We start from the raw sequence: 12,911 nt of genomic DNA, 5'->3' as shown, positions 1-12,911 counted from the left end.
CGGGGTACACATCTCCTGCTGCTGCACCTCTTGCCCTTAGCAGTTCCCTGCCCAAATGGAGAGAAGGGAAAAAAATTCCACTAAAGGACCTGGCCCTGGAGGGATGCATTAGCTGGCATTATTTTCTCAGTTGTCAAGTTCCAGTGATTCAGAACAAGCAGGGATGCCTCTGTATGGCTATAATGACGTTCGCTGTCAGATACATGAGCCATAGGAAAGGACAGGGCTGTAACTTTATTTTAAGCTGGATAGGCTGTAGCTAAATCTCCTGAATCCCCTTCAGCTTCGGAAATAGCTTTCCCCTATCTCTGTTTTCTACCTGGCATCTTCACATTGTTTGTGCTAAAAAGAGGAATGATACTTTTAATCTTGAAAATGCCTTTAGAGCTTTGGAGTGGATCATTTTAAAGTCAACAGTGTTTAAAGCACATTAATGTGGGTATTCACCATAAAACAGTTTTATTTCTGTGCGTAACTGATAAACGTGTGAAAAAACATAAGGGGAAAGAGGTGGGAAAACAGTCTTGCTTGAAAAAGCAAACTGTGGATCCGCAGTGAAAGGAGCATCATACAGCACTGATGGCAGTTGTGAATTTTCCAGTGAAACACCTTTTCTTATTTTATATTTTTTTCCCATGGGAGAATTCTCATTTGTCCCAACCAGAAAAAAATATCCTCAGAGGTTTTAATGGCATTTTGCTGGGAAACAGGCAAGCTTTTTGCCAGAGCACCCACCTGTACCATGAGCAATCCTCCAGGGCTGAGGGCTGGATGGCAGCACCGTCCTCTCCCTGGGGTGCTGGCTGCCCCCATTTCTTTGCTATCCCCAGTTTCCCATTTCTAGGCAGTGCCAGATGAGGAGATGAACAGAGAGAAGTTTGTAATAAAAAGGGACTAGGTGGTTTTTTCTAAGCATACTTAAACAAATTTAATTAAATGGGAAAACCAAATATTTCTCTGAAGTTTTATGGTGACAATTTTGTGGTATATGTTTTTTTTACAACTGTATTTTCCTGCCTAACAATTCTGGGTGTCAGTTCATGGCCCAACACTTTTCCTAGTGTTTGGAAAATGATGATTAGTCAGACTACACTGGGAGAATAGCTTATTGGATAAGCTATTTAAATCTTTTATTATTTTTATTATAATCTTTTAAAACAAAGACAGTAGCTGATGCTTATTATCCTGGCATTATTCCTGTGCAGACACAGGGTAATAGAAAATGGGGAAGGGCAGAAGCAAACAGTACTGTGCTATTCTAGCAGGAAAGAAAAATAGAGAGAAAAACCCAATTTGAAGTAATTTAAAAATTAAGAAAGAACCAGGTCAGGTGGATTCTCAGGCATCGTGCCCTTTTGCATTGACATTTGCCTCTATCAGCGTAGAAGACCTGAAAGCCCAAATGTAAATTGCATATCTGTTAATGGCAATAAATAAGTGCTATCACTGTTTGCTAAAATGAACTGGAGGGGGGTGGGGAATGAGGCCAATCATTTAAAACAGGCACTTGTACAGCTCTTAAAGATGTGCAATATGATTATAAAACAAATCAATAAGCTTTCAGACTTTCTGAATGTCATCGGAAATGATTAGGTTACGTGGATGGGTCTGAGCTCACCCCTCTCTGGCTCCAGGGAAATCCAAAGTGCCATATTTGAACCAAAAGGGGTGCACTTGGCTCAGAAATGTGAATTTTTGTCATTTCTGTCCCCCAAAGGATGCTTATTAAGAGAAAAAGTGGCTGGAGCTGTAGCACAGTATGCTACTATTGCGATACTCTTCTTTCAACATGGGTAGAAATCTGCTTCTAAGAGCCCATAGGACACACATGAAAATGCATCAGCTCTAGTGGATATTCCTGTGAATTTGGGTCTTATGTAGATGACATAACAATAACAAGAGCACCATAAAAGGGAGCCATGCTCACCCTTGCAGCTGACATTTTGGACGTGCCTGTCATCCTTACATAGCTACTTAAGCCTTAAAGCTGGTGTAGAGAGACTCATCATGAGCAGCAGAAACTGATGAAAGTTGATGTCTTCTTGCAGATCCGGCCTTATTCATCTGAGTCTCCACCACCTCTATCCCCCATAGCTATTCAGGCCTCTGTAAAGCCAAACTGGAGAGGCTTTAGGGAGCAGAAATCCCACTCCCCTCTGTCATGGTAGCTGCTTCACAGCCAAGAAGCAGAGATCACTCTTAGTTGGGGATGAAGCACAACTCTGACCAAAAAGTAATTTGCATTGACTAATTAATCAGACAACCTGCATGTGTGGATTTTCTAAACCACAGGCAAGGAGAACTCTCAGGAAAGTAAAGTGCAGTATGCACATATTGCTTCCCAAAACGGGAAAGACACTGAGGCAGCCCATTTCAGTCTGACTTAGGATAGTATCAGTGTTGTAAACAACCTCCCTATAGGAGTTTCCTGAATTATATAGGGAAAATCAGTCCCACTTAAAGAGAAAGCAACAGAAATATTTGCATGTGCTCAGAATCAGGCCCAGAAAACTATTATTTCTTGCATCTTCCACTTATTCCTTCATGAAAAATGTTCCCAGTAAATGTTCCCAGTAAACTTTCCTACATTACATTTTTCTCTGAAATCACACAAACACAATATTGGACTATAGAGGACTTAAGGCTTCAAAAATTTATTTTAGCCCTTTTCTCTGTCAGCAATAACAAGGGCCATGGGAAGTGACCAACGGATCTCACTACGGATCTTCACGGCTCTTCGGCCCAGCATAATGTTTTGATGAGAAAGCACAAAGCGGTGAACTGGGTGAAGATGCCCGTTTTGGCTCTTCATATGGAAAAGACAGAACTTACAATCAATCACACACAAAAAAAAATGTACACCAAATAAACCTTGAGGGTATCAGCGATGAGATGTACTTACTCGGTAACCCCATTAACTTGATGTCCTGGCTTCACTGAACTCAACTCAACTTTTGCTATTTTCAGTGAGATCCTGAACTTTCTCGTTATCATTTTAAACACACTTTGCTGGGGCTGGGTTTGAAGAATCACTAAAAGATTACACTTAGGTGAAGAGTGAATTCTCATCTGTCTCCCCTGCAAATAAATAAATAAATAAATATGGAAAGGTGTTTAAAAAAGAACTATTCCACTTCAGCTCTCCAAACCAAAATGAAAAGCAGTTTAAATTCAGGAGGTTTTGTGTATTTGCCAAAAACACTTTATATGGGGAAAACAGAACAAACAAAACCCACAAACAGAAAGAATCACCAGCAGTTTCTCCCAGACAAATTTTCATTTTGACTAAATCTATTTCTGATGTGCCCGAGGATGAAGCATATCAATCCAGGAAATAAGTGCGTGAGCAACTTCCAAGAATAATCAGGATTTACAATGACCTTTTATTCTAGGCAAGCAAAGGCAAGCAGTATGATGAATACAGGAAATAATTACTGAGAAACAAGGAAATTTGCATCCAGCACCAACAGCAGTGAAAGGGGCACTGAAATGTGCTCACTTTACACAGAGGGTTACAGTGCCATGTTATTGCAGACAAATGAAGGGCTTGTATTAAAAATGCATAATTTAATCAAGGGAAAAACTACTAAGCAGATTGAAATATGCAGACATGATATTGGTTTTTTAATATTAGCGTTATTAAATTCTTACAGAATCACCCAAAAGTAAATTAATACAAGGAGAAACAGTTAACAAAATTACAGGACCAGATCAAACATTCCTGCTTGTTCACAAGCGTCCCGCTGACTTGCGATATTAGGGATGGCATGAAAGGCTTAGTATAAAATACTTCATGTGCTGATCTAATAGTATTTTTCCCCATCAGAGCAGCTTGAAATGAGCCCCGATGCGTTGATGGCACTAGGCAATCAGGAGCCAAGGATTAGTATCAGTGTCTCTGCCTTGGCCCAAAACAAAGCTGCCACCTCCCTGTGCCATAACCTGAGCATGGCCAGAGGGCTGCCGGCTCCACCCGAAATCGGCCCGTGCTACAAAGACCAGGAACTTATTCCCTGGACATAATCAGCCTCCAGAATTAATACGTGTCCTGAGAAAACATTTATCTAATTTAACATATTAAAAAACATTAAAAACATCCTCCATTTGTGCATGCACAAGTGATGCACTGCCTCTGCTCAGCGTCTCTTGGGCTTGAAGCGCCTGCCCCTACTCAGTGCTCTTTCACTGATGGTGCTAAAGTGCAGGCTTCCAACTTGCCCATTTTACATGAAGGCAAAACAGCTGGGCAGAAAGGGACTGTCAACTGCCAAGTGAAATAGCAACTTGGGGTTAAAGATAGCAAAAGACCCCAAGTCCCTTTTCTCATTTGAGCATTTCTGATGTGCCAGCCCTCAGCAGAGAGAGATGTCCTTGCCTTGAAACTCCATCAAGGAACTTGGGGCTCACACTTGAGACTATGTGCCTGTTTTGCTCTGAGTTGCAGCAAGAAAGTCGCTCCGTAACACTATTCTCTCAGAAAATGAGGAATTATTAATGTTGAATTTGTTTACAAGAGTGCCTAGAGGCTCCAGCCCCACTGCTTCAAGCAGCATAGATACACCAGAAAAATTACACTTTTTCTGCCCTTGTCAATTAGAACATAAATACTGTAGAGCAGAGATTCTTTTGCTTCATTTGCACAGCACCTTGAACCGCTAAAGTCCTAATCTTTCAGGCATATCTGAATGCACACAAAGTGGCTCACCAAGTTACTTTCAATCATTTATCAGCAAGTCATGGCTAACCAGAGGTCCCAGTTGACTGGAAGTTAGCAAATGTGACACCCATCTACAAGAAGGGGCAGAGTGAGGAGCTACAGGCTCTTCAGCCTGACCTTGGTGGATGAGAGAACGGCTGTAGACGTTGTCTACCTAGACTTTACTAAAGTCTTTGATACTGTTTCCCACAGCATTCTCCTGGAGGAAGTGCCTGCCCATGGCTTGAATGGGTGTACTCTGCTGAGTAAAAATCTGGCTGGATGGTTGGGCCCAGAAAGTGGTGGTGAACAGAATTAAATCTATTTGGCAGCTGGTCACAGGTGGTGCTCTCCAGAGCTCAGTAAAATGGGGCCAGTTCTGTTTAATCTCTTTATCAATGATCTGGACAAGGGTGAGTGCACCCCCAGTAAGGTTGCAGATGACACCAAGTGGACAGTTGGAGTGCTGATCTCCTTGAGAGTAGAAAGGTTGTCCAGAGGAATCTGGGCAGGCTGGATTGATGTGTCAAGGCTTACAGGAGGCTGAAGGGAGACCTTATCGCTCTCTACAACTAACTGAAAGGAGGTTGTAGTGAGGTGGGGTTGGTCTCTTCTTCCAAGTAACAAGTGATAGGACAAGAGGAAACAGCTTTAAGCTGTGCTGGGGGAGGTTTAGACTGGATATTAGGAAAAATATCTTCACCAAAAGGGTTGTCAAGCATTGGAACGGGCTGTCCAGGGAAGTGGTGGAATCACCGTTTATGGAGCTATTTAAAAGGCATGTATATGTGGCACTTAGGGACATGGTTTAGTGGTGGACTTGGCAGTCCTGAGTCAGCAGTCAGACTAGATGATCTTAAAGGTCTTTTCCAGCCTAAATGATTTTATAATCCTATTCTAAAACAGGTACCAATCATTGAATGTGAATACTGATTTCCACCCACACCGTATCTCTACACATGAGAAAAAGAAAAGATGCACAGCACAAAAGCAAGGGAAAGTAAATAGCAGGTGTGGCCAGAAACACACAGAATTGCTCTTTTTGCAAAAATAGCTGTAGACTCTTTTAGACCAGAAGCTGATGTATCAGTGTCACTTCCTACTTCTTTTTCATTTTACATTATCTACCATGTGAGCGTTTGTGACACTATGTGCAGCAGGGGATGAAGCTAAGCCAGATTCCCTCTGCTTCCTTTCTCCCTGATTTTACCACCTGCCCTCATCGTAGGTCCTGCATGAGCACAGCACCATAGCACTGCACACACACGGCCACCAGCAGCAATACATAATGGCCAGGAAGCTGCTGCTGCTCTCGATTCCCTGCTATGTTACACCAGTGTTAATGAGGAGTAAATAACAGTAACGAATAAGCTTTCTTCAGCTGACAGTAAGGTGTTCAATATTCCTGAAGCCACTGGCAACTCAGGGCCAGTTTCCAGAAGCTTCTGCCTAGCAAATATTGCAATACTGCAAACACCATAAATTCTGGAAGAGCAAATCTATGGTATAAACTTCAGCACTTCCTATCCTGCCAGGTGAGGAAATCCTTTGCAGATGCATGAAGCTGGAGGGGACACTCACCCCTCATGGGTTACAGCCTGCCTCGTGCAGCATGTGGCTCTGGCAACCCTCTGAGCTGCAGTCCCACCTCTCTTTTGCTTCATACCATAGCAGCATATCCTCCAAAAAGAGAAGCCCAGCTCCCGCTAAAGTCAAGTTCCCCACAGGAATCTCAGATTTAGAAGCAGCAGACAAAACAGTGCTATAACCAGGCCCAGCAGCATGGCAACAGGATGAGCTTACACATGGGCTGCTCACAAGACCCCTACTAGGCAGTTACAAAGTCCAAAGCACCCTTCCAAGCTAACGCACCAAGCAGCACTTTCTTCTTGCTGTAAACATTTCTGGCTTTAAACAAAGTGCTAGGCAGAGTTAGTCCTCTCTGATTTGTGTTATGGGATAATTCCCAGGCCAGCAATTGTTGTCCCAGTTGGCTTCACCTGTGACACAGAGCTGGCACCACCATCCTTATATATGTGGACTTTTGATGTTCCCAGAACTGAGATATGACCTGAGGATCCAGAAGGCAGTGGCGCTTGGGCAGACAGATGACAGAACATGGACACGACCCTGCCCCTCAGCTGGAATTGGATGTCATTGGCTTGATCACTGGTAAGCACAAAATTTAGGAAGATCCCCAGTAAAATGTAATAGCTACAGGCATACCATTTCCTGAAACTCTTAAGACCAAAGCACTGGTATTACCCACTCTTTTTCTGTCACCTTTTTGAGGTCTCCTTTATTCCGTGAAGGCTGATACAGAGTCAACAGCTAAGAATTGAAAACGTGGAAGGAATATGTATAAGGAAATCAAGTGGGCAATCCTTTAACTTCTTGAAGGTTTCAGGAACAAAACACCGGAAGAAAAACCTAGCAATTGAGTTCCACTTCATTAGAGATGGATCCATCTCCAAAAGAAGAAATAATCATCAGATGGAAATACAACAGTTAAGCAACAGGTCTGGAAGGGAAAAAAAGATGGGTCTTTCTGCTGAAAGCCTTACAGCTGCCTTGTCCTACACTTTATTGGCCTCTAGTGGAAAACAGAAGCTATGTCTTGCAATCACAAAACTACATTTACAGAACACAGAGGAAAATATACTACTCCCCATACAGAGTTTGAATACTACCTGACAAAGGAATGCAAGGCATGTGACTAAAAAGGAGGACTATTCTGCATTAGCTACATACACAGTCTTGGTCCTGCTACCATTCAACGAAGACATTGAATTAAATATTTGTTCTTTTCTACACACATTCCCATTCAGGTGCATTTCTTAACTGTCTGCCATAAGAGAAATAAAATTTCACCTGCAGAGGCACTAATTTTGCTGACATTTGGACTAGCAGTTCTAAACCGTTGTATGCAATCTGCTGAATGCTAACCCTTGTAGCGCTCAGATTGCATTGGTTTGGCTGTAAAGTAGGCTGAAATAAGGATTTCAGTTGCTGTATTCTGTAAACACAGGCTCTCAAAATTAAAGCAAGCTTGTAGGGAGCAGACAGCGATTGTGGTAGCAGTTCTGCCTAGGTATATATTCAGTGATTCAAAACCCATGGCTCCAGATTCCATCGATATAAACAAGACAGCTCTCCTCAATAAATTAAAAATAGAAACCATAATCAAAAGAAAACACTAAGTAAGATTCACAGGAACAAACCTCTGGAAAGGTAAGTCAATGGAGGGCAGTAGGCTCAATGTAGAGAGATTGGGTAACATAAAAGACCAAGTCAGTCACTAGATGGAGCAGACCTCTCAGAACCAGAACCAGCTAAAAAGCAAACCCAGGCCTCAGTGGAACTGTGCACACCAACAAATAACAGCTACCTCCTAAGCAGAGGAGAAATAGCAATTGCTGGCGAATGCTGGTCTCCTTCAGCTGAATATAAATCTGTGTATCCCTCCAACAGCTCTGGCAGATTGGCTTGGTTTCCTCCCTCCTCCACTGCCTGCCTTCTGGAGCTCAGGGTGGCACAGTAGGGTTTGCTCCTGGGAAACCCTAGGGAGCCTGGAGATAGTGGAAGGCAGATGGCAGCATCACAGTCGGCACCCCCTGGGCAGCGTGGCTGGTGTTCAGCAGAGGCACGTCCCTGCATCCAGCTCCAAGGATGTACCTTGAATCCTCTGCAGAGGCTGGGCACTCAGGAACCTCAGCACACAGGAAAAGAGCAACAGGCACTCTCAAACCTAGGATAAAACTGATTCAGAGCAGGTTTTCAGCATATTTTGACTGGGGTTTGTGCCCATTTGCTCCTGCATTCATTTTACCAGCCTCTGTGCTAGCCTAGGGTACAGGGGCATCCCATTAGAAGCTCTTTGGAGGCTGAACTGCCAAAAATAGTGCAAACAAACAATCAAATTAAAAAAAAACATGGCAAAACATAACAGCATGCATTCATTCATTCATTCAGAGCTGATGCAAAAGCTACTTAGCAAATCTGGGAAAAAAACATTTTTGAAAGCCAAGTGCAGTCTCCTGACTTGCTTGTTCTGGCCAAATTGCTTGCATTCCCTGTTTATCTCTGAGCAGAGAAGGGAAAAGACACCAACAGCAAAGCCACCATGTTCAGCTTTTTTGACAATTCAGAAGTGTTCACACCACCCACACTGTGTGTGTGTGAGTGTGAGAGAGCAATGTAAACAGCAACAGGGAAACTGCAAACAGTAAACACCAAGTTACCTCTTGCTCGAGTCCCCTTGGCTCAGTGCTGACCCAAGTGCCTTTTTTTCTGCAACACTTAGCAGAATAACCTAAAGCAGCCTGATTCTTATGCCACAAATGTAAAATAATGAAGCACAGGACTTCAAGTTCAAAGAAGCGATAAATGCTCCATCCCTGGCAGTGTTCAAGGTCAGGTTGAACAGAGCCTTGGGTGACATGGTCTAGTGTGAGGTGTCCCTGCCTATGGCAGGGGTTTGGAACTAGATGATCTTAAGGTCCTTTCCAACCATAAATATTCTGTAATGCTGTGATTACATAAATGCTCAGGGCTGGCTGAACTCCCACCTGTAAATGCTACAGATTAGTTATATTTATTTCCTTCATGAGGAAAGAAAAAAAAAATTAAATACAATCCATCTGAGCTGGAAATAAGCTTCCGTTCACCTCTTGTACAGGCTGGGATCTTGGAAAGAGCAGCTGAAAGTAGATACAGCATGTACGGTAGAGCTGCACCAGGCTGGGGCAGCAGCAGAAGCAAAGCAAGGTTACTGTGGCACAGGAAAGCCTTCTCCAGTGTCAAGAGAGGCAGCCAGGAAAGCTTCCCAAACCTCATCCACTTTACAGTCTTAATTCCTTAGGCTGCAAAACGTTTGGTGCTGGTTTGATATATATTCTTTCAGTTCAACATGTGTACGGATAATGTGCAGTTCAAAACAGAAAAGGGAAAAACAAAAATCACATGATCCTCAACAGACAAATTAAACCTGCATATCTGCAGACGATTGAGAGTCTTATTTTAGTAACAGCTGAATCACATAAGAAAACAGTCACAGTTATGCACCGGCAGACCACATACCTAGTTGCTTCCCAGAAGCAAGGAGAATCCTTTTAACTCGAAATACTGAGAATACACAAGAGACTCACATGGTAAAACCTAAACCTGAGCTGCTAAAGATGTGCAATAAATGTGACTTTTCATGATCTCTTCTACCACCAGTGGACAACCTGGGGCTTCTGAGGCTGTTCTCAAGTCCCAGGCACAAGAATCTGCCTTTACGCCCACCACATTTCAAGGCTCAGAACTGGCTTGGTAATCCCCAAGCAGCGACTCCATGGCTCTCAGCACACATGGAGCAAGTAACTCATAACACTGATTGGGAAAACTTTTAAGTCTGGTACTTTTTACCTATGACAATAAAGAAAATTAAGTTGAATTATTTTACGGAAAATATAAATTCAGCCTCAGCTTCTGCTGTGCCCCTTATGAATTGCATGCCTTACCTGTGTGTTCATCACTTCTTACAGCTCCTGAAACTTTTTAGACCGTCCAGTGACATGACAAACTTGAAAAAGTACATCTGTTATTGCTGGAGGAACTGAACAAACACCATCACACCACCCCACCCCCCTCAATAAAAGAGCCAATATAAAGATACGAGACAAAGAAGCTCCTTGCTTCCTAAAAGTGAATACTGGGTCACTGTACAGGTTTTACTGAAACTGCCCTCCTTCTGTGAAGTTATGTCTGAGTCCAATTAGCACAGGAAGGGCACATGTTCTGAGTCTTCCAGGTTAAGGCAGGTAAAAGAGAAAGTCACATTAACAATCATCCTGATCATCAAAACACAGTACCTGGTATACGCGGTTATCGCTCTGTTTCTGTCCAATGCATTGATTTGATCCAATTAACAAGAAACTGCTATGGACTGTTCCGGATAAAAGCACTGCCAAAACACTCAGTGAAAAGCTGTAATGATTCCTCACGTCAGACAGCAAGCACAAGAGAGCATAACCCTGTCTGAACAGTCTGGAAGAGCAAAGAGAGCCCCCAGATCCATGTCCTGCCTGAGGGATCCTGCACAGCAACCTACACAGCAGCTCACCAGAGCAGAGCAGAGCTCAAGTCAGTGCTGGGTCCTCTGCAAGCAGGCCTAACCATTGTATGATTCTATGACCTGCCCCTTCCCATTTCCCACAGCCCAGGGACACAAGCATTGCACACACTTGCCCACATAGCAGACAGCAGAGCAGCAAAGACACATTCTCTGTGGCTCTAGTTAATGGTGAATACTTACTGGAATTGAGAACTGCTGGTCAAAAGCCTGCACTTTAGCCAGGCTCTTACCAGCAAAACAATGACACGCGCTGCTTGGGAAAGGTTGATGAGAGTGGATGTTGTAAAAGAAGCTTACAGAAAAAGAGTAGAAAACTCCTCTTGCTCCCTTCTCTGCAATATTTTAAGTTCGTACACTGTCATTCATAACACATTACACTCTTGTTCAGAAGATTTTTTTTCCTTACCCTTTCACCTCCAAAAATTGTTTTGGTTCCAGAACTGTTTTAATATTGACCCAGACTCCAGTGCTTAAATGCTGGACAACTCCACAACACTTTGCTTGCAATCGAAACAGTGGGTTCAGATGAGGCAAAGAGACTTTAAACCAAACAAAACCAACCGTCCACCACTACGCAGCACGATGTGTAGTATGCTTGTAGTCCAGTTAGGATTTTAAATCATTCCTAGGGAGACCTATTTTTACTACCCCAGTACAGGTTTTGAGCAAATGAGCTTGTTGCTGTGGAATTAATAGACTTATGCAGACTGATATTCCCAGGAGACAAAGTAAAAGGGAAAAATATTAAAACTGATGCTCCTGGCAAATGAAAAACTAATGGAGCATATTTTCCCGAAGGGATGGGAGGTGCTTTCATTTTATTTCATTCTGATGACTATGCAAGACCTGCCGTAATAGGTAACTCTCAGGGAGTACCATCTCCAGCTAAATGGAAACACCTTGAAAATTTCACAGAGAACACAGAGGACAGCATAAGTCACCACAAACCGAATCTGAAGAGCACTGGATGATCGCAACACTGCATCAGAATGTAGCTCTGTCTACAATTAACCTAAGTAAGTCTGCAACATTTCAACCCAGAGTTTCTCTATAGCTATGGCAGGAGCAGCAACGATTTGAACTGGTATCAAAGCAACTGTCAACGAGGGACACAAGGTTTTTAAAGCTAATATATATAACAACATGGCTCAGTGCAAGGTCCGCACTTGGGTGACAACAGCCCCAGGCAATGCTACAGGCTTGGGGAAGGATGGCTGGAAAGCTGCTATTCGGAAAAGGACCTGGGGGTGCCAACTGACAGAGCTGAACATGGGCCAGCTTGTGCTCAGGCACACAAGACCAACAGCATCCTGGCCTGTATGACCAATAGTGTGGCCAGCAGGGCCAGGGCAGTGATCATTCCCCTTTACTTGACAGGGGTGAGGCCACACCTGGAACACTGGGTTCAGTTCTGGGCCCCTCACTACAAGAGAAACACTGAGGTGCTGGAGCGGGTCCAGAAAAGGGCACAAAGTTGGTGAAGGATCTGGAGTACAAGAGTGATGAGGAATGGCTGAGGGACCTAGGATTGTTTAGTCTGGAGAAGAGAAGGCTCAGGAGGACCGTACTGCTCTCTACAACTACCTGAAAGGAGGTAGTAGTGAGGTAGCAGTTGGTCTCTTCTCCCAAGTAACAAATGAAAAGAGGAAATGGTCTCAAGCTGCACCAGGGGAGGTTCAGACTGGGTTTTAGAAAAAAATTCTTCACTGAAAGAGTTGTCAAGGACTGGAATAGGCTGCCTAGGGAACTGGGTTAGTCACCGCTCCTGGAGGTATTGAAAGCAGGTGGCATTTGGTGTAGATGTGGCACTTCGTGACAGATGTGGTAGTGCCAGGTTAATGGTTGGATTCTATGATTTTAAATGTCTTTTCCAACCTAAACAATTCTACGGTTCCATTCTATGAAAAATATTTTACTGTCAAATTCACTCTAAGAGTTTCCATGAACTCCAGTGGAGCACATGAAAGATTTCACTGTTGGTGACATCCTTGAAGCCACTCAAGGTAACTCACATTATTTATAAATATTTACAAGTCAAACTCCTGCAGTTACCTGCATTTTTAAAACCACACAAGCTACTAGAAAATTAATTCCTAA

Source organism: Pezoporus flaviventris, unplaced genomic scaffold, assembly GCF_033815535.1.
Source record: "Pezoporus flaviventris isolate CSIRO_AGI_PZ_B2104156 unplaced genomic scaffold, CSIRO_AGI_Pfla_v1 ptg000002l, whole genome shotgun sequence".
NCBI lineage: Eukaryota > Metazoa > Chordata > Aves > Psittaciformes > Psittacidae > Pezoporus > Pezoporus flaviventris.
The sequence above is the reverse complement of the archived record's forward strand: the minus strand, read 5'-3'. Positions refer to the sequence as shown.